This window comes from Patella vulgata, chromosome 3, assembly GCF_932274485.2.
Source record: "Patella vulgata chromosome 3, xgPatVulg1.2, whole genome shotgun sequence".
Lineage (NCBI taxonomy): Eukaryota > Metazoa > Mollusca > Gastropoda > Patellidae > Patella > Patella vulgata.
In genome coordinates this window covers 2619501-2642825 of record NC_065881.2, presented here as the reverse complement: position 1 = coordinate 2642825, position 23325 = coordinate 2619501, and the positions used below count along the sequence as shown (strand labels likewise).

General features: G+C 38.9%; 1 protein-coding gene and 1 long non-coding RNA gene across 3 annotated transcripts in view; one reads left to right on the top strand and one right to left on the bottom strand.

Moving 5' to 3' along the window:
* The window catches only part of LOC130012211 (uncharacterized), a 97649-nt gene that overhangs the window by 33226 nt on the left and 41098 nt on the right, over window positions 1-23325 (bottom strand). Inside the window, exon 1 of one of the 2 annotated variants that reach the window (XR_008787591.1) lies at window positions 17486-17570. The exons of the other annotated variant lie outside the window; for it this stretch is intronic. The gene's annotated coding sequence lies outside the window, so the exon portion shown is untranslated. Of the gene's footprint in view, window positions 1-17485; window positions 17571-23325 lie in introns of those variants that run through there. 2 annotated transcript variants of the gene reach the window in all.
* Window positions 1-23325, top strand: part of LOC130012212 (uncharacterized) — a 63480-nt gene that overhangs the window by 471 nt on the left and 39684 nt on the right. Inside the window, exons 2-5 of the long non-coding RNA XR_008787592.1 lie at window positions 3985-4083; window positions 4243-5028; window positions 5312-5444; window positions 5585-5680. This is a non-coding gene — a long non-coding RNA (uncharacterized LOC130012212). The remainder of the gene's footprint in view (window positions 1-3984; window positions 4084-4242; window positions 5029-5311; window positions 5445-5584; window positions 5681-23325) is intronic.

Sequence of the window (23325 nt, the reverse complement as noted above, 5' to 3'; positions counted from 1 at the left end):
AATATCTAGGTTAATTTACGTCCGCTTCCATTGAGATGATACCGTAGACAATAAATCAATGTCTAAGTATTCTGATATTAACATATTGATGGTCGTGGTAGTCAACGAGTCAGGGGATTGAGTTCGAATCTCGAGGCTGGCTCGCTACCCTGGAGGTTGGGTGTTCGATCTCTGTATTGGTCGAGAAAGTTAAATTCATCCAGATTTTCCGTCGTGATTCCCCCTTGTCAGTGATTGAGGACGGAGGGCCTGACAAGGACCGCTGTCTATTCGTTCGGAGGGTCCGAAAATCCGAGGTTCCGTGTACACATTGGCGTGTACGTAAAAGATCCCTTGACAGTTGGAATTCGATATAAGAGTAGGCCGTAGTGTCGCTGCCCGGACAGAATTTCCCTGAAAGTACACTGTGTGGATATCCGTCTTCATTAGCCCATTTCGGGGCAGAACAGTAGGACGATAAACTTCATTTCATTTTATTTCATTTCGAATCTTGAGAAGGACCTTGAGATTTGTCGATCCTGATTTTCGTCTGCCAGGGACAGCGTCCGTTAAGCTGACTAGTCCTTCGGATGTGACGATAAACAGAGGTCCACCCGTGTATACATTGGCGTGCTCTTAAAAGAAATTCGATGAAATGCCCATGACCCGACAAGATTCTTCTCTTTAGTATCACATCCTTGACAACAGAAAAAGCGGGCGTGGTTCTCCCTTGTCAGTGATGCAGGACGGAGGGGCTGACAAGGAAAGCTGTCTAGTCGTTCGGATGGGACGAAAAACCGAGGTCCCGTGTACACATTGGCGTGCACGTAAAAGATCCCTTGGCAGTTGGAATTCGATATAAGAGTAGGCCGTAGTGCCGCTGTCCGGGCAAAATTTCCCTCATAGCACACTGTATGGCGTATGCCCGTCTTCATTAGCCCAGGTTAGGAGCAGAACAGTAGGACGTTAAACCCCATTTCATTTCATTTCATTTCAGAAAAAAGCGGGAGTAGTGTGTTGTGTTTTTTGTGGTTATCAGTAATATCAAGATAGGCCAAAATTGATACCGGATACTAGGCGGACATTTTTTTTTATATTCTTACGGTGGAAAGAGCGATTACTTCCTAATGTCAAAATAAATTATTATTTCCATAATTATGTGCTGTGGTTTATTGTTTAAAATAAACTTATTTTATTACAACTGTTGGTGCGGGGGGGGGGGGATTTGAGAACAAACAAATAATCAGTATTTTACAATGGAGAGGGAGAAGATAGGGTTAAACGTTCACTCGAAACAAACTAGGTAATTTCGGGACTAACATATACAGTGTATTTCAATTTTTTCAATAATACGCTTGCGCGTAGGGCTGGGACCGGGGGACAAGGAGATAACCCAAGAGGCTGGACAGGCGACCCTACTCCTTGTCACATCCAACCGGGGATGACAGACCTTATGAAACACCCAGGGCTGGATTGGGCCATCGGCCGGTCAGACAAAAAATGAAAAAAATAATTTTGTGCAATTCGTCTAATAAAACCTTTTTCTTCTGAACATTATATGGGGGGGGGTATTGAACCGGTCATGCAGCGATGATGATCATGTTGTATGTGGCCGGTAGCTTTAACGGGCTGCCACGCCATCACTGGAGTTTGGAATGGGCTGGTATAATAGACTTTCTGGGCCGGGTGTGCTGGGTGTGGGCCGGAATTCGGAATCCGAAAATTTCACCGGATTCACCAGACACTTTCACCGGCAAATTTACTAATTATTAAGTCCCCTGCACCCTGTTTCTGGGGATACGCCAGAAACGTCTGCCGATCGTTTGTAACTCAAAAAAAAATTTCAATTTTAAGGCCTCAGCAAAATTTGATGATAGCTAGTCTGCTTGCTGAATATGAGTGCGAGACGATTTCCTGAGACTGGTGTTAAACATTCCTTAACATTTTTATTAACTCGTTATTTACAGAGATGAAATTACAGAATTGGGATGTCGGGAATGGTCTCAAATTGCGGGAAATGGCCTCCCATTTTTCAAAATTTTCCCGGGGGAGAGCACCCGGACTCCCCCATCCGGGCTCCGCGATCAGTAAAAGGGGCCGCTCCGACACGGGACCTCGGGCCGTTTCCCGGCCCCAATCCGCCCCTGGATACAACACGCACGCGCTAACCATTCGGCCATCCAACACCCTATTTTACAGTGGGTAGCGACTAATAAAACATAATTAAGGTGAAAGAGAGAAATGGGGTTTAACGTCCACTCGACACAAACTAGGTCATTTCGGGACTAACACATGGTTCAATTTTATTTTAATCATTCGCTTGTGCGTAGGGGTCTTTAGCAGTGGGAGAAAACCGGGGGACCCGGAGTAAAGCCACGAGGTTGGACAGGCGACCCTACTCCTTGTCACGTACAACCGGGGAATCGAAACCCCGCCAGTTCACTCAATGACAGGCCGTATGGTACAGCGCGCGTGCTAACCATTCCGCCATCCAACCCCCCATAATTAAGGTAGAGAAAATTAAAAGAAGGTATAACAGCTGTTTTGATGTAACATCATTTACAGTTAAATATTACTTTAAATTGCGTTTTAGAGTTCGAATCACGCCATGGGCCCGAGAAGAACTCGTTCTCGCTTTTCAGGGTGGCCCCGGCGGAATTGACAAAGGAAATGTGCCTAATCCATCGGATAGGGTAAAAAGCGGCATTCCAAGCAAAGTTCACCATCGTATTGCACGCCTGGCGATTGAAAAGAAAAATACATTAATTAGTCTTAAATTGAGGAGACGTTAAACCCCATTCTAGTATTATATATATTGGGTGTGACTGTGATAAATACGGGGTTAAATGTACTGTCATGAACTGGCGTGGTTCCCCCGTTTTCCATTGTGCAGGACTTTGGGCCTGGCAATAGATAACACCTAGTTGTTCCGACAGTTCTTGTCTACTCAGGCGTGCAGGTATTGGAATTCCGTGTAAGAGTAAGCTGTCGCGCCGCTCTCCAAGACAAGATTATTTATATATATATTCTCACCTGGTACAATAATTGATTGTTTTATAAACTTGGACGACATTAGTCACTCTATCTATTTCACTATAAAACTACAACAATGCAGGATAAATGGACAGGTATCATCCTCTCAAGGTCTGTAAATTTGTGTAACGAAACAGCTGACCGACAGCCGACAACTCTATACGCCTATATTACGCGTGGGTGTATATAGAAAAATTGCAAATAGAAAAAAAAGTGAGGAGTCCTTCCGTATTCGTGACTGAGACATTCTCCTATTGAACACCAAAACCAAATTTAAATAAAAGAAAGATGGTCAAATTCAGGCTGATATGGATTTTAGCAAATTTCATGAAATTCGGGCAATAATTCAGCCCTGAAGATAGCTTTGATACATTTTATGTGAAATCAAGGGCTATAACGCTAAGCATATTCATAATTATGATGTCAGATTAGTAATTCTTTCCTCAGTTGATTTTAATGGTAAATCTATGACATGCCTTGGCCTATAACATTTTTTCTACTATGTCCCGACCGGGCGCACCGAATTGCCCAATATCACCCAATTAATAATACCCAATAATTCCAACTGTCAAGGTATACGTGAATGCCAATGTATACACGGGACCTCGGTTTTTCGTCCCACCCAAACGACTAGGCCCTCTGTCCTGCACCACTGACAAACGTAAACCACGTCGGAAAATCCAGATGAACCGCGACCTCCATGCTTACAAGCCAACGTCTTACTCACTTAGTAAGCTAGCACCCTTTGGCTCCCTGTTTAGAACGGAATTAGGTTAATGTCTCGATCTGCTATTTTAACTGTGCTAACGAAAACGAGCATACGCCATACAGTGTGCTATGAGGGACATTAAGACCAGACAGCGGCGCTGCGGCCTACTCTTAAGGGATCATCAACGTGCACGTCACATACACATCCCACCCGAGCCATTTCGTCCCTAATTAGTTAGTATTTTGTATTATTTGATGTTTTAGGTTAATAGATGACCCGGTGCCCGCAGATGATACCTCGATCGTGCATAGAGCTCACGCGTTCCAGAAGGTAGTCGATGATACACAACGGAAAGGTGTGATGTTAGTAGTTTTTTTTACAAGATAATTTAAAATTTAAAATAAAATCTAATATTAAGTGTACAACAAAATTTACAATAAAATTCAATATAAAGTGTACAATAAAATTAACAATAAAATGTACACTAAAATATTATAACAATCAAATATTTATTTTTTCAGTTACAACAAGAAAGCATTAACGAAGGATTTTTCAAACGGGATATCCGTGTGGGGAAGTATCGCCATGTCATTTTTGCCACAGAGTATCATTGAATTTGTTATATTTATGAAATTGTTATGTATTGAATAAAATGATTTACTTTGTTGTTTATTTATGAACGGGTCCGCTCTAGCGTGGAGATGTTCCGAAAACCAGGGGGAAATGATGTTAAAGCGAATGTGTCCCGAAAGTAAACTATGTCGTGTGGACTACTTAACCAACGTATTTCTACAACCCGAAATTACACTAATCGTGTGGACGACTCCACTAACGGGTGTGGACGACTCCGCCAACGAGTGTGGACAACTTCACCAGATTTTTCGTGTGGACGACTTTGCTTGTGGACGACTTGACTGATATTCCTCTTGCCGTGCCTTCGGTCCTGCACCTGCTTCTTTTTTTTCTTTTGAACATACAATTATTCCGGTGGGTGCATGGGTATTTTGTTTATACGACACAGTATGAAAGTGCCATTTAACGAAAACGAAAGATGACTAAGATGCCAAGTTATGGCAACTTCAAAGTAAATAGCACGGTCTGCTTAGTCACATAATAGAGTAATTAATTTAGAAGCTTCACACAGAACGATAATTTGCCTTACACCAGAGAATTTAGTAAGGCAGAGTTGGGTGAAGCTTGGTGATTTTATTTATATTTTCTTTTCTTTTTGTATAGAATTGGTATATCAGATGGTTGGAGATGTTGTTGATATAGGGATGCATTCTGTTGGACCATATGATCCAGAGGTAGAGATACATGTCATATAAATTTTCAGGGTTTACATCATGTAAATGTAATGTATTATTGTTGATATGGAAGTATTTTGTGGAATGTATATTGCTTATATGTGTAGTAGCAAAGAATTTAAAGTGCTGTAATTTAGGGCAGTGTAGAAATAAGTGACTGTAGGTTTCATTAGTTTTTTGGCAGTATTGACATTTATTGCGTAAATATTTCGAGTGTGGAAAATATCTTTTGTTGGAACTGCATTGTGTATTATTTTGTGAATAAATTCCTTTTCTATTTCAGATAGTGTTGGACATTGATATAAATTATGCCAAATTTATATGATGTAGGTGTTTGTTTTTTTTCGGTTGTACATTCTTACTATCAATGAGTGACCTGCAGTACAAGTGCAGACTTTTTCTTTAATCGATAGGTTGTAAGTAGACCAGTGACTAATAGTTGATTTAATCGTCATGATGAGGGGTAACCAGGTTTTTTTCTCCATTTTATTGATCCCAAACCAAATGCCCAGTAATTTAATTGTGTCCGTTTTAATGTTTATGTTTATATTTTCAGGAAATGAGTCATTTGATGGTTTACGAACACCAACATGGAGGATTTCGGTTTTACCTAAATTTAGTTCAGAACTAGATACGGAGCCAAAATTTATACGTAAGGAATAGAGAATCATGGATAGAGGACAACCTTGACGGATCGAACGATTATTTTTGATATTTTGAGAGAAGGATCCATTTACTTGAACTTTACTTTTCAAATTTTTAAACAGGTTTTTATATAATTGTGTTCAATACGGTCAAAGGCTTTTTTCCTAACCAAACGATAAAAATATAGGCATTAGTTTCATGTGTGTCTAAATAATTTAGGATTGAATCAATTAAATACAGGTTATCGAAGATGCTTTTATTTGGTCCGGCTCCCGTTTGTGTTTTAGAGATCAATTTGTTAATAACTGTGTTCATTCATATACTTAATATTTTTGTGATGATTTTATAGTCGACACATAACAGGCTTATTGGTCTATAGTTCTTAAATAATCGGTGGTCGCCTCTATTCTTATAGACAAACAATTTATTCTTATAATTAATTATTATTATACCGGTTCTCATTGGGTTAGATAATTCACCCTGTAGATAGATGTTGTTTATTACTTCTGTCAGGTCGGTTCCTATGGTGTCAAAGAATTTGATATAGAAATCTCCTGGAATACCGTCGATGCCTGGGCTACGGTTTGATCTGAAACTTTGTAAGGCCTTAAGATCTTCATCTTTAGATATGAAATGAGACAGGGAATCTCTTTCCGTGTTAGTTAGAGTATTTATGTTACTGTTTTCAATATAGGAGTTTATTAGGTTTTCGTTAATGTTTTGGGATGTATATAGTTGTTGGTAATATTGGTGAATTGTGTCTAGAATATCTTGTTCATTATCAAATACTGTATTATTTTGATTGATTAATTGTTTAATTTGCTTTTTAGCACCGTTTTTGACCTCAGCTAATTTATATATTTTAGAATATCGTAACCTTGTATTGTATTTTGTTCTATTATTTCGATTTTTGTTTGAATTTCATGCATTGAGTTAGTATTCATAGGTAGTATGGAAGTAGATCAACTTATAGTGTGATATATATTGAGACTATATTTATGTTATATATATGAATGCATATCTAGCACTATGCATATCTAGCGGTGTATTATGAATGTATGTTATATTAAAGGACGACGGATATTGTTAGCGTTGGTGACATGGGCTACTCCTAGATCTATCTTTATAATAGTATTAACATGTCACGTTTAGATTATATTTAGAGAGAAAGATAGATAGATATGGGGTTAAGTGGAGGGAAACCGCAGTTCAGGACCCGGAAAAACCCACGAGATTCGTTGACACGTATATGCGGGGAACCTACTCCATGCAGATTGACTCTATGTATATGATAGACCAGGAAAAAACCCACGAGGGTGGACAGGCTACCCTATTCTGTGTCACGTACATGCGGGGAACCGAGTCCACGCCAATTGACTCTATGATAGACGTTACTCACTGAGCCATCGCGACTCCCTTGATAATATAATACTTGACATAATACCAAGGTTAATTTACGTCCGTTTCCATTGAGTTGATACCGTAGACAATAAATCAATGTCTAAGTATTCTGATAATAACATATTGATGTCAGGGAATTAAGTTCGATTCTCGAGAAGAACCTTGAGGTTTGTCGAGTCTGAGTTTCACCTGTCAGGGGTATAACGTCTATTGGGCTGACTAGTCCTTCGGATGGTTCCTACGTGTATACATTGGCGTGCACGTAAAATACATTCGATGAAACGCCGCTGTCAGGGCAAAATTCTTCTCATTAGCATAACATCCCTTAATAACAGAATAAAAAGCCGGTAGTATTGTGTTGTGTTAACGAAATGTTAAATTACATTCCTATTTTATTTTGTGGTTATATGACTAAAACGTCAGTTATATCAAGATAAGCCAGAATATTTTAAAGATACTTCACCGAAAACAAACCGTTCGATCAAGAAATAACAACCTCTCCCTCAGTTAAACTAGCATACAATAAGCCGTCGGGTTGGCTGTTAGTGATACCCTGACATTTTTGCTCAGTTCCTGTTTTTCGCGTAATCCGGTATTTTTCTAGTAAGATTGGGCGTCTAAACTTTTCATATATATCATGTCATACTTTTACTGGAAATAACCACCTGATAAATACATATATATCATGTCATACTGTTACTGGGAATAACCACCTGATAAATATATTTGTGACAATGTATCTTTAATATCCTTATGGTTGAAGCGGATGTTTAGTTGAGAGATTAATCTTCCAAATATTGCGGAAGGTTGCGTGACCGAAAGGTTAACGCATGCGCGTTGGATCATAAGGTCTGCAATGAGTCAAGTGGTGTGGTTTCGATTCCCCGCTTGTACGGGACAAGAAGTAGGGCCCATCCTCTTAATTTTGCTCCCACTTCTAAAGATCCATACCCATAAGCGAATCATTTACATAAAATTGAAAAATATTTTAAAAACGAAACTCTCTCTCTCTCTCTCTCTCTCTCTTTCTCTCTCTCTTATTAAGGTGAATAATTTCTGTACATGTTAACTATTACCTACATCCTATATTATTTATATTATATGAACTATTATAGATGGCCAATTACTACTAAACCAAGCATATCATAGTATGATGTACTATTAATATTATATGAACTACAATAGATGGCCAATTAATACTAAACACAGCATATCATAGTATGATGTACTATTAATATTATATGAACTATAATAGATAACCAATTAATACTAAACCAAGCATATCATAGTATGATGTACTATTAATATTATATGAACTATAATAGATGGCCAATTAATACTAAACCAAGCATATCATTGGTTTATAGTGGAGAATAATTAACATCAAAGTTTACTGTATTACAAGATATGATGGGAATTATTAATGTCTATAATCAGTATATTTCAAGTGAAATGAAATGAAATGGATTTTAACGTCCTACTGTCCAGCTCCGACTGGGCTAATGCAGTGTGCTATGAGATAAATTTTGTTCGGACAGAGGCTCTACGGCCTACTCTTATTTCGAATTTCAACTCTCAAGGGTTCTTTTATGTGCATGCCAATATGTACAATGGACCTCACCTTGGTGTTTCATCCCATCCAAAGGACTATACGTTGTCCTACATCACTGACAGGTTAGCCAATTAACGTCTTACTCACTGAGCCACCGTGGCTCCCATGTGGAATGAATCAGAATTGTAACAAAGGTTAACCTAAGCTATATTGTACAAGTGATGTAATTATTTATAATGGGTATAACGAACATCTATTCAAGTGAAATGAATCAACATTAAATCAACTGCTATCATTAGACGAGTAATATAGTATTTTATGACTAAACGAAGTATCATAACATATAATTGATTGATCAATAGTAGAGGGCTAATAATATTGTAATGATATCATTCAGGTATATAATACATGATATACTAATGATATTGTAATGATATCAGTCAGGTATATAATACATGATATACTAATGATATTTATTTTAGCTTGTAATATATTTATTCACAGAATATAATTATACATTATAATATTTATAGTATTTTATAATTTCCACACCTTTAATTTATTTTTTACTTATTCACTGTTACTATATAAGACACACACAGGCAAAGTATTCGCTGTTACTATATAAGACACACACGGGCAAAGTATTCCCTGTTACTACATGTATATATGACACACAGGCAAAGTAAAATACAATAATATACAATAATTAAAACAAATATTTTTGATTATTTATAATATGTATAGTCTAATAGTTGAGTAGATATAAAAGAGTGAACAGTAAAATTATTTATAATGTGTATAGTGTAAGAGTTGAGTATGTATAAAAGAGTAAAAAGTAAAATATGATATATATAAATAAAATCATTGCCTGTATTTTGCACACCTATAATACAATAGAGCGATACAGATTTTAAGTACATTTAGTGTCAATGAGAAAACCTGGTTTTAAATACTAATTATAAATTTCCATGTTTCAATTATTGCAATATTTGATGACTTTACGTCTAAGAGAAAATGAATTGCATTAAATAAATAATTTGCAGATATTTTCTAATAAACAGGTTGGCAGTGGGATTTTGGAGTGTAGAGGTTTTTGGCTGTTGAGTACATAGTGTCTATCTGAAAATATGCTTCAAATTTTAAAATATGGCTATTAATGTTTCAAAAGTTACTATATTTGGTGACTTCAATAGCAAATAAAGATAATGTAAGCAAGAAAATTGGTTATAATTCAGAGTTGGCTGAGAATATCTTGTGAAAAGGTTTACAATAGCCAATTTCAATGTTAATTTTTTGAGATGACTTGATGAGCAAGACTAAAATGATTTGTATAGTTTAGATAGAGCTGGATAATAGGGACTTGTATCACTGGTGTTTATGTTGGGGGTTAAAAGATGGGTCGAATGCTGGCAGACGGCAATTCGTCTGCTATTCTAGAGAGATATTTTCATAAACGATTTAAGTTGTCAATTATATCATCATTAAGGGTATCTAATTTAGTAACTTTAGATGTTATATTTAGGATTGAGTTTGTTTATTGTGATTTCTAAGTATGACAATTATCTTTTAGGCTTATTTCAAATCTAAAGTTATTTCTTAAACAAAGTAGATTTGTTCTATATTTGATTGAAATAGATGAATGACTTCGAAGCTCTTCGAAGGGGATCACGGTGGCTAGGTGGGCTAAGACCCTGGCTCGCTAGCCTGGAGGTCGGTTTTCGATCCCTGCATTGGTAGAGAAAGTTCATCCAGATTGTCCGGCGTGGTTCTCCTTTGAGAGTGATGCAGGACAGAGGGCCTGACAAGCACAGTTGTCTAGTCATTGGCGTGCACGTAAAAGATCCCTTGACAGTTGGAATTCTATATGAAAAAAGACCGTAGTGCCGCTGTCTGGGCAATATTTTCCTCATATCACACTGTATGGCGCATGCCCGTCTTCATTAGTCTAGTTCGGAGCAGAACAGTAGGACCATTTCTTTTCATTTCATTTCATTTCGAAGCTCTTCGGAGAAGGTGTTAGAAGGAATATTTAGGGATGTTCTGGAATATTTGAGCATTTTCAACAATAAATTTTTCAACCTTAAAGAAATCAAATACGGATGTATGAAGCTTTTGACCTTGTTATATAATATTTAACAATATAACATTTAATTAAAAGTTCTTCGGAAGAGGTGTTCAAGAATCATTGAATAGTTATCAAAGTGAGAAAGAGATAGAGAGAGAGAGAGAGAGAGAGAGAGAGAGAGTGAAATGGGATTTAACGTCCACTCGAAACAAACTTGGTCATTTCGGGACTAACATATGGTTCAATTTTATTTCCATAATCTCCATAAAGGGGTCTTTAGCTGTGGGAGGAACGTATCTTACGATATGATAAATGAAATGGGGTTTAACGCCCTACTTCTTTGACTGAGCAAATAAAAACGGACATACGCCAAGCAGAGTGCTATGAGGGAAATGTAACCTGGACAGCAGCGCTACGGCCTATTCTAATATCGAATTCCAACTGCCAAGGGATCTTTAAAGAGCATGCCAATTTGTACATGGGACTCGTTTTTTCGTCCCATCTAAACGACTATACGTTGATGTCCGTGATTTGTTAAGAGCTCTATCTAATATTTATCAATGGAAAGCCTCGTGTTTACCGAGAGTCTGATAAAAAAAATAAGCTTCCTATGGACAAGGAACTGAATCACTATATCCATGAAGCTACCTCGTTATTCGTTACTCAACTTTATATTCGGGATCCCAATATGCAACTAGCCGTGACTAGAATGGATGGGTGCCAAGTATCCCCCAGTAGCATAAAACTGGGCCTTAGGGTTCTTCGAAGAGCGCCACCCCAGTTACTGGTCCAAGTTCTCGTAAAAACGTCCAGTCGTTCGCAAATTCTTGAAATTTGGACTTGATGAAGAGTCCGTGCAAAAATTCAATCATGGCTTATGCCCGTCGCCATTAAATCGATTACTGCCGAAAAGAAGGGAGCTAACTGTTCTATTTAATTTTTGAATTTGAAGGAAAGTGAACATACTATATCATAACTTTACCACCGATACAGGGTTCGATATCACATTTGTACCTGACAAAGGTTTAATAAGGTTACCTGTTCAATCTGTTGGGTTTCATCCGGAAATGAAATCGGGTTTAAAGAGACCATCCCGATTTTAACAAAGTCTCCGAAATAAAAGTCCGTGTTTGTATGCAATGTATGTACCGTGTCTCGCGATATTTAGTCGTTTGGACGTGAACGTCAAAACCGCTTATCCGGACGCGTCCTACTGTTCTGCTACAACTGGACTAATGACGACGGGCATACGCCATTTGGTGCAACGGCCTACTCTAGTATCGATCGAATCCCAACTGCCAAGGGTCTTTTACGTGCACGCCAATTGGTGTTCACGGAACATTGGACAACACCGGGATCAAACCCGCTACATCCATGCGAGCCAGCGTCTTTCTCACTTAGCCACTGTGGCTCCCCGGTTTTCATACAAATCTTCCGTTTCTAGTTTCCCCCCCCCCCCCAAAAAAAAAATCCAAAACAAACTGGCAACTAATTTTTAAATTAAATCAAACACATTGCATGTTAGCTCTGTCTGTCTTTCTGTTGGCATTGCTGGATTTAGATGAAGCCCCTCCCCACCCCACCCTCACGACAACAGGAAGATCAAAATGTCCGTTAAACACTGTCGAGGATAGTGACGAATGTTTAAGACTACAGTCAAAATATTATACACCATGGTCCGATGACCCCCCATACCCCGTCTTGGCTAGATGACCACCTACACCCGTATCATGGCCTGATGAGCCTCCCCACCCTCCACTCACCCATATCTTGGCCCGATGACCCTCATATCTTGAGACCCTCCTAGGTTTCAGCCTGCCAAGCCCACATGTGAATCTAGCACTGTCTGTTTGTTATATGATGAATGAATATAAGAGAGAGAGAGAGAGAGAGAGGGTGAGGGAGAGAGAGAGAGAGAGAGAGGGAGTGTACATTGTGTATATTCCCATGCTCCTGTACAGGATGTGTTGATGCAATGTCGAGATTTACGACAATTTAATTTATATGGCATTTTCAGCTCTTAAGAAACATTCCTTTCGGAGATAAAGCTCAAGTACCACACTTAACATTTAACATAAAAAAATATAACAACTCTTCCAGATACTAGTGTAATAAAGACAAGTAAAACGAAATTTTGAACTATAAAAAACGAAACGAAATAGGATCTGTCTTTTACAACTCTTCCAGATCCTAGTGTAGTAAAGACAAGTAAAACGAAATTTTGAACTATAAAAAACGAAACGAAATAGGATCTGTCTTTTAATTGGATTGTGTGTGATACTTTTCAGATATCCACCATTTTGTTTATTATCAAGTTTTCGGGAATCCAAATTATTTAAAATTGATCTATGGGTACAAATCTTAAATCAGTAAAATACACAGTGTTTAAAGCCATTGTAGACTTGTCACTCTGCTTTATGCGCCACATTTTATTGGGCATGAGCTTTGTTTCCCGGGATGTGAAATTTCTGGTGTCAGGTCAATGCCAACGTCTGATTGATTGGTTGATTGGAATTCGGGTGGAAATAACATGGGATTTCAGTTGCAAAACCAAAGGATTTTTTTTTCGGGCTCATCATTTCTGCCCCTCCCACTCATCCGGCTCATAAACCTACACAAAATGTCGCGTTTCGTTTTATTTTGGAATGAGTCATAAAGTAAGAGGGGACTGGTTGACTGAGGGTATAGTATAGTCTCGATTTAACGGTGGAAAAACTCAAAAAAAGTTGCGATCAAAATCTCCAGCTGAATATTTAGAAAAGAAATGAAATGAAATGGGGTTTAACGTCCTACTGTTCTGCTCCGACTGGGCTAATGAAGACGGACATGCGCCATACAGTGTACTATGAGGGCAATTGTACAGTCTTCACGTTGTCGGGCACATAAAAGAAGCCATGACAACTGGAATTCGAAATAAAAGTAGGCCCCTCATTGCAGTCGGTGGTGATAAGTAAGACGTTAAATTTCATTTCATTTCACTTTGTCAAGTTTCAAAAGGACACCACGGTTGTTCAGTTGGTAGGACGTTGTCTTGCTCACCTGGAGGTCTCATTATCGTTGACCGAGAAAGTTCATCGTTTTTTTCCGACGTATTTCCCCCTTGTCAGTGGTACAGACAAGTGGCAACGTATAGTCGTTCTGATTGGACGACTATCCGAGGACCCTTGTACACATTGGCGGGGACCTTAAAGAAACCTTGACAATTGGAATTCGAAATAAGTGTCAACTCCGCTGTACGGGCAAAATTTCACTTATAACACACTGTTTGTCGTATATCCCCATCTTCATTAGCCCAGTCGGTGCAGAACAGTAGGACGTTAAACCTTATTTCATATCATTTCACTTGTCTACCTTGAACTTCACCACCCCTGCATTGGCCGAGAACGTTCATCCAGATTTTCCGGCGTATGCCCGTCTTCATTAGCTCAGTTAAGGAGCAAAACAGTAGCACGTTAAACCCCATTTCATTTCATTGTTTTTCCTGATCAAACTTGTTCAATTTGTTTTATCTGAAATAGAGAAAAAATATTTCTAAATGTTTGAAACGAAATCAAGATTAATGTCCTACTGTTCTGTTCCGACTGGGCTAATTAAAATGGGCATATGTCATACGGTGTGCTATGTAGGAAATTATGTCCGGACAGCGGCCTACTCTGATTTGGAATCAAACTGACAAGTGTTCTTTTATAGGCTCCCCCCGTCCCCATTCTGCACCAGTGACTAGGGGGAACCCTGTGGAAAATCCATGTGAACTTTCTCGGCCAGTGTAAATCGACTGGTCTTGTCCAATATCTGCTACTGCACCACACACAAGACACAGAAATCACAATTTACAACAAATGTACACAGGCCTGCCTGGAAATAACGGTTTTACGTGTACCTGACAAAATGTCAGGCACTAATGAAAGAGTACATGTACCTGACATTTTCAACTTAGCGCCGGACATGTATTAATAATATCAATAAAAAAGACAAATCAGTGCCAGACAAAATGACAGGCATCAGAGGTTTAGTGTCTGACAAAGCCTGAATCGGTGCCTGATATTGTCAGTGACAGGTGCCTTATAGTCCAGGAGCTAATGACAAAATAATATGGTCATCAGTTACAAAAGGTTTGAACACCCAAATTCGTAGCAGGTGTCCGTACGAGTAAAAATCAGTTGGTCAGATCGGGCACTGGTGGGGCGTATAGCCGCAGCAGCACCTTAAAGTAGGCCTAAAATTAAGTCATAAGTTACATGGCTGAAACTTTGTAGGGACAATGGTATCCATAGTCGGAGTAAATATTTCACAAATCTAACCAAAATTTCCGGGGCTTTCCCCAAGTCAGACCACACCCAATATCGCCTCGTGGGGCTAATAATATGGTCATCAGTTACATGGCTGAAACTTACCAGAAACAAAGATCCACACTTGGTAAATACAATTTTCAAAAATCTAACCAAAAATTTGGGGGCTTTCCCCAAGACAGATCGCTCTAAAGTATGTCCGACCACACCCTAAAAATGGGGCTTTTTATATGGTCACAAGTTACATGGCTGAAACTTACTGGAAACAAAGATCCATACTTGGAAAACATATTTTTCAAAAATCTAACCAAAAATGTTGGGGCTTTCCTCAAGTCAGATGGTCCTAAAGCCCACCTGGCCACGCCCTAAAAATGGGACTTTTTATATGGTCATCAGTTAAATGGCTGCAACTTACCAGAAATATTGTTCCATGCGTGGAAAATGTATTTTTCGAAAATCTAACCAATTATGTGGGGCTTTCCCCAAGTCAGAAGGGCCTTAAAATTGCAGCTCCACCCACCCCCTCTATATAAATCATCTAAACATATTTACATTTAAAATTAAAAAACAGTGTAGTTTTATGGTTTATAACTTGGATCTGGCAGTTCCCATGGTAATCATTAGAACAGTTTATCTCTGTGCCACCAAATCTGAGGACCCGGAGAAAACCCACGAGGTTGGCGAGCGACCCTACTCCTTGTCACGTACAACTGGGGACTAGAAACCACGCCAGTTGACTCAATGACAGACCTTATGATACAACACGCACACGTTAACTGTTCGGGCATCCAGCTCCCCTGTACAGTCCCTGGACTGTAGTGATGCAGACAACAGATTTACTCAAAATGAAAGAGATAGGTTACCAGGCAACGAAAGGTACGCCCACAGCAGCTAAATCAACTGGGCAGTCACATATTTTTACTTTTTTTAGTAATGAAACAATTATAATACACTAATATCCGATTAAGAGTAACAACTCATCAATTAATTATTAGAAAATCATTAAAATTTGTTTGGTTTGAATGAAGTTCTGCCCCATGCTAACGTTTAGTATACGAAACATTTAATATCATGGATTTAGCTGTTCAAGTTATCAAAATTCATTGAAAATCAATATACTTGTTCATCTCAAGACCTTAAACTGAAGCCAATCCGATGATAACTTTAGCCTCTAGAAAGTCACAAGATTTTTCAAAGTGATCAAGGGTCATAACTTTGGCAGTAATTATCAGAAATGTTGAAAATCAATAGGATTCTTCGTCTCATGACCTCAAATAATGCGCGTAAATTTGAAGTCAATCCGATATCATCTTTAGCTTCTAGAGCATCTACAAGATATTTTGAAGTGATAAAGGGCCATAACTCTGGCAATAATTATCAGAAATTGCTGAAAATCAATAGGCTTCTTTGTCTCATGACCTTAAACAATGTGTATAAATTTAATGTCAATCGGATATTTACTTTGGCCTCTAGAGCGTCCATAAGCAATTGTGGACGCCGGACCGACGATTGGGCGGACGGACGGGGTGACACAATTGAATATATGACCACATTTCAATGTAGGCGTTTAAAAAACAAACTAAGAATAAGGGGGAATATTTCCCAAAAGTTATATAAAGCCAGTACGAGTCATGATCGACTATATGCTACATGAAATATTTAGGCACATTGAAGGTATTAACGGCTCTTTATAAATCATATTTCGTTTCATGTTTTTTAATAGTACAAAATTTTCTTTTCTTTTCTTTACTACACTGGAAGAGTTGTTATGTAACAGGCGTTCTAGTTGATGTGACAAATTAGCTAATGAAACGGTCTGTTACGGCGAGTTCTTGGCGTGATCTTCACGGAACTGTGGGTAAACCCCTAGAAAGGTTAAAGCTGATTGATTAATCAATGTCTTTCATAGGGTCAAAAGCCGTTTGTATGACACCTGACATGACCTCCCAGTACAACTGGTCAGATCTTCATGTAGTGTAAGCCGATTCCTCTGCCCCCTCTCCAAAAAATCCATACGCGCATGTGAATTATTGAAATATAATTGAACCAAGTGTTAGTCCCGAAATGAACAATTATGTGAAATTTACAAAGAGCCAAATTAAATCTAAAAGGCGTATGTAGTAGTCATTTTTGGTGTATTTAAGGAAATTCATTATTAATATTAATTATGCAAAATATATGTAAACAGGGAAGGGATTGCGGGCGAATTCTGATATTTTGAAAGTGAATTACGGTGTTTATATGTTTTTAAAAGTAAATTCCGGTGATCATCGGTGTTTTTAAGTTATTTATTATTAATATTAATGCAAAATATATGTACAGAGGTAGGCCTTGGGGTCAAATTTTGATATTTGCAAAGTGAATTCCGGTGATTTAGTATCCGCTCAAAATCTAAACAAAACAACTCGACGCATCCAAATGTTGACAACTTGTTTGCTTCTTTCAGCTGACAGTAGAATTCATAATTTTCAGTTACCTACTCTGCTAACACGTTAAACTTACATATCATATCCATTTTTGTTCTTCAAAATATTTTTTTACTGTTGATTTATTAACGAGATTTCCAAAAACTCTACTGCAAACCGATAAACAGAAATTGACCTTTTAAACTCTAGAATTTCACATGAAACGAAATTTATCTATTTTTCAGTTATTTTCAATATTAAGTCATTGTAGTTATCTAATGTTGGCCTACCATGCCCAAAAATATTCACATTTGGTTAAATGTGCCGGAAGGACATATTGCCGAAAACACTGCAACATTAAGTATATAAAATTATATTTCGTTTCGAGTAAAATTTATAGGAAGATAGGCACAAAGGGTTAAATCTAATTAATAAGGACAACTTCAAGTTTGGCAAAAGGTCACGAGATGTAAACAGGGTTAACGCTAATCTCAACCCTAACCCTTACCCTGGACCTAGCCCTAATACTTAATCTAACCCTAACCAACAATCACACGCTCTACTTATTACATCTCAGCGACATCCACGAGAATTGAGTTGACCTTAAGAATAAGATCTAGCCATGGCAAATCTAGTTTCATTTTGTTAGCACAGTTTTATTTATTTGGTCACAGACCACTAAAGATTTCCCCATTCACAATGTTAATTCTTGTATCTTAGACAGATGGAGCAAAATGTGGAAACCCCTTGATTTACTTCATTCTCAGCCAAATTATCATTGTTTGTCATACCCTCTATTGTTTGGAGTACAGTAAGCCACGAGTTACAGTTACATAAACAACTGTTTTTAGTTGTGTATATTACAAGTTAATAAAATTTAGTTCTCTTTTATTGATGATTTAGAAATTAAGAACTTATTCATCGCAAAAGAGATATTATTATTATTATGTAACATACTAAGAACCTAACTACATTTTGGGGGCACCAACCACCACCGCCCCCCCCCCCAGTCAAAAATTTCCCCGTAGGCCTATGGTTTTGACAAGATGTATGCACAGTGATAACCAGGGCACTGATATAATAGGGGCTTAGCCTCGCTTTCCCATTTTAAATTAAATTTTTAAATGGCGAAGCGTTTTAATCTAGTTAAAATCTCGAGTATCCGATGCCATCGAGAGTCGATTATGGTCTTGATTTGTTAATAATGTCTAATCAATAGTTTATATAATATATAACATTTAAGGCCTATGACATCATTATTAATGTGACGTCATAATGTATGTTTAGTTTAACAAATGTACTGTTTTTAAAACAATGCGAACATTTATTCTACATTATTGCTATCTCAAAGCTGTTCAAAAATGAAATGAAATGAAATGGGGTTTAACGTCCTACTGTTTTGCTCCGAACTGGGCTAATGAAGACGGGCATACGCCATACAGTGTGCTATGAGGGAAATTTTGCCCGGACAGTGGCACTACGGCCTACTCTTATAGCGAATTCCAACTTTCAAGGGATCTTTTACGTGCACGCCAATGTGTACACGGGACCTTGGTTTTTCGTCCCATCCGAACGACTAGACAGCTGTCCTTGTCAGCCCCTCCGTCCTGCATCACTGACAAGGGAGAACCACGCCGGAAAATCTGGATGAACTTTCTCGGCCAATGCAGTGATCGAACACCCGACCTCCAGGCTAGCGAGCCAGCGCCTTACCCTCTTAGCCACCGTGATCCTCTCAAAGCTGTCCAATATTTAATCAAAAAACATACATGGTTCGAATGTGTTAGACATTACGTTTATAGATTACAAACATCTCACTCCGATCCGATTAAAATACAGATCTATATTTCGTTTCGTTTTTTATACTTTTGACGGCCTCTACCACACGAAGATCTGACTGTAGTGCGAGTTCGTTTCAGGAGTCATACGAGCGTCTTTTCACCCTATGATGTCAGGCATTGATTAATCAACCAGCGTTGACGTTTCTAGTGGTTTAACAACAGTTCCATGCACGGTGCGCCAAGAAGTCACCGTAACAGGCCGGTTCATTGACTAATTCCTCACATCAGACAGAACGCCTGTTATATAACAACTCTTCCAGATTCTAGTGCTGTGAAGACAAGTAAAACGAAAATTTTGAACTATAAAAAAACGGAACGAATAGGATCTGTGTTTTATCAGATTTAAAAGTACGTGTCTGGGTCCTTTTACATCAAAGTCGTCCATGGAAACAATCCCATCTTAATGTTTATAAGCCCCGCCATGTGTCATATTATTTGGGTTTGGACGACCCATCAAACATTGACGTATACATTTATTCATGAACTTTTCAATACTAATAACCAATTTGTTCGCCACCGCGATTAACCAAATAAAATGTTCTGCTCTGACTGGGCTAATGAAAACGGGCATACGTCATGCAATATGCTATAAGCAATTTTGCCCGGACAGCGGCGCTACGGTCTATTTTTATATCGAATTCAAACTGCCATGGGATCTTTTACGTCCTGCAATGACAAGGGGAAACCCCACCGGAAAATCTCGACGAACGTTCTCGACCAACACCGGGAGCGAGTCTTCTTTGTCACACTATCCATGCTACACCACTTATAAATCCTACATGGAAATTTCTCACCCAACACCGGGATCGAACCCGGACCTGCTGGTTAATGAGTCAGCGACTTAATCACCGAGCCCCTGTGGCCCCGGTTTATAAATGGTCTGTACAAAATATAATTTCGATGATTTCCATTTTTAAATACTTACTACAAGCAGACTCCTCTCGTTTAGATTCCTCTTCCGATTCGTCCGATTCAACTGAAATCTCATCGCGGAAAGGTGCACACTTCATTATCAGCCGGAATGCTTAAAAATCAGAGGAACATAGATCATCAATTGTATTTTCTGTAGAAAGTTACTTCAATGATTTCAAATTAAATGTGAAATTTATGTTAAATTTAGATGATTAAGACCATACCTCCATTTAATTCAGGTGCTACTGCCGTTTCTTTAAGCAACAGGTTTAATTATGTTACGCTACCTAAAATAGATAATCCAGATTCATTACCAGTGTGCTATGAGGGACATTTAGACCGGACAGTGGCGCTACGGCTTACTATCATGGGATCGTTAACGTATACGCCACATACACGGGACCTCGGTTTTTCGTCCCACCCGAGCCAGTATACGTTGTCCCTTGTCAGGTCTGCAGTCCTGCACCACTGACAAGGAGGAACTACATTGGGGTACTTTCTCTGTCAACGCAGAGATTGAACACGGGACCACCAGGTCAGCGAGCCAACGTCTTACCCACTCAGCCACCGTGGCTCGCTGGCGGAAGACAAATATCTAATTGTAATATCAGTTATAAGTTGGTTCAATTTTGCCCAGTATTTACAAAGATATATACAATATAGAAATTCCATCGATCTATGTTACTCGCTATGAAGTACGCCTGCGGCCATTTTGTTGTCGCGACAATTTAATGACAAACCCGTTTGAAATCCGACTGAATCCAGTCAGGGAGATTATCCAGCGTTTGTATTATGATTTTGTTTTCTTAATTATGTGTCAAATAACGAATCTGGGTATATATCAACGTGGCTTAAACAGACATTATACAAGAGCTAAATCGGATTATTGCATGTCTTTCTTTAGGCCTGAAATGTTATATAAATTATTAATTAGACATTAATTAACTTGTCCAGACCATAATCAACTCTCGATATCATCGCTAGCCTGCGATATTTAGCGGTTTGAGATACAATTTTTGAAAACTAATTAAATGCAAAAATGAATAACCGAGACTCTAATTTCAAATCAGTTATGTTCGGGGAAGTCTCAATTGAATGGCAATCTCTAGTGTCTGGTTATTCCAGTCTACATAGTATTTATGGCGCATGCTCTCCAGATAAGAATATGGGTCGCCGTTTGATATGACTTGTGGAATATGTCTAGCCTCGTTCGTCGAGTCCTTTGTTAAAAATGGGCATGAAACGCATTATGGTACATGATTCGTGTACCAATGTTAAAATGTTTATTTTGGATATCAGAAGCCCATCTTTTCCCGGTAAGATCACAACATCAATGTTGATTTAAATTAACAAATAATTTGTGTTTTGAAAGTTGAAGACTTTGGATGATATTGACTTATTTTGGCCGTTATGGTTTAGCGCCGTTATGTCTATAAACCGACTTAGCTACTTTAACAATTAGACAAACCAGGTACTGTAGCTAGCTTACGGCTGTAAATCTTCTTGTGACCTCTAACCTTAGCTTTATCTCCTGTTCTGTAAGGTGTAGGCCTATCCACCTTCGTAGACTCGCCGATATCTTTCACAGATACTACTGAGTAGCTACCGTCGTTCTCCCACTCAACTTATCCATACACCTTGAAGAATTTTAATACTTTAAATCTCTCTGTAATAATGTTCTAAACGATTTGGACACGAAAACAGTTTTTCACTATAAACTGCTGCTTAACACCGGATTCTACTGTTGTGTGTGTGTGTGTGTGTGTGTGTCGTTAACGTCCGCTTACACCTAGTGCGATGATGTCGCACAACTGAATATTCGTGACTGTAATGATTGATATAGTGGTTGTAATAGGGAAGTCTTTACTATTTTACTCACTTTGTTCGTGTTGTATACTATTCAAAAAAAGTAGGGGATATTTGATTTTGGGGGCATAATACTAAAATATGCAAATGACTACGAAAAAAGTCACTATAGAACCTAACAGAAGAAACATTTCCAGTTACATGTGACGTCCAAACGCACCAATAGCTACCGCATGGAATGCAGGTGATGCTTGGGATCATCATGGGGGTCCAACCCAAGATTTGCACGACTCTGACTTTGAATGTTACAGTCATTGTGGCATTGAATTCCAGGGTGGAAACATCAGTTTAATTGTTTTAGTGACCAGAAAACAAATTTTGATATGCGTCGGCTTACCCAAAATGAAAGGTTACGTGCCCTTGGCATGCTACAGATCGGCACAACACAGGCGGTTGTGGCGCGGACGATGAATGTTTCTCAGTCTGTCATAAGCAGGCTATGGTCCAGATACCGTGATACACAATCTGTACAGGACAGACCACGCTCAGGTCGACCAAGGACGACAACTCAAGCCCAGGATCGATTTATCCGTACCTTGACCTTGAGAAATCGTGTCATCACAGCAAATCAGATCAGCGCTCGTCTTCAAACAGACACTGGTGTGAGAGTGAGTGGCCAGACGATTCGGAATCGACTGCATAGGGGTCACCTTCGCGCCCGACGTCCTCGCGTGATCCCTTGTTTGAGAGATCATCACATTCAGGCAAGACGTCGTTGGTGTAGGGATCGTCAACACTGGGATAATCGACGCTGGAGCAATGTGATGTTTTCAGATGAGTCAAGGTTCACTGTTGATTTTTTGGACAGACGAAGGAGGGTGTGGCGTCGTCGAAACGAGTGCTTCCAAGACGTTAACGTCATCAGACATGATCGATTTGGGGGTGGTTCTGTTATGGTGTGGGGAGGCATCACTGTTGCTGGAAGAACGGCTTTACATGTTGTTGCAGGGCGTGTTACAGGCCAGTACTACCGGGACAACATCTTGGCAGTCCATGTTGTGCCGTTCGCACGACGTCATGGCCGCCGTTTTATCTTCCAGGATGACAACGCAAGATGTCACAGGGCCAGGATCGTTACAGGTTACCTCCAACAACAGAACATCACCACATTACCTTGGCCAGCACTGAGTCCCGACCTCTCCCCCATCGAGCATGTCTGGGACATGCTTGGACAGAGGTTACGTCAACGTCAACAACGTCCTGCCAATGTCCAAGAACTTGCTGCTGCGTTGCAACAGGAATGGGACAATCTGGACCAAAATGACCTTAGATGTCTCATTAGGAGTATGCCACGTCGGATCAATGCTTGTTTGGCAAA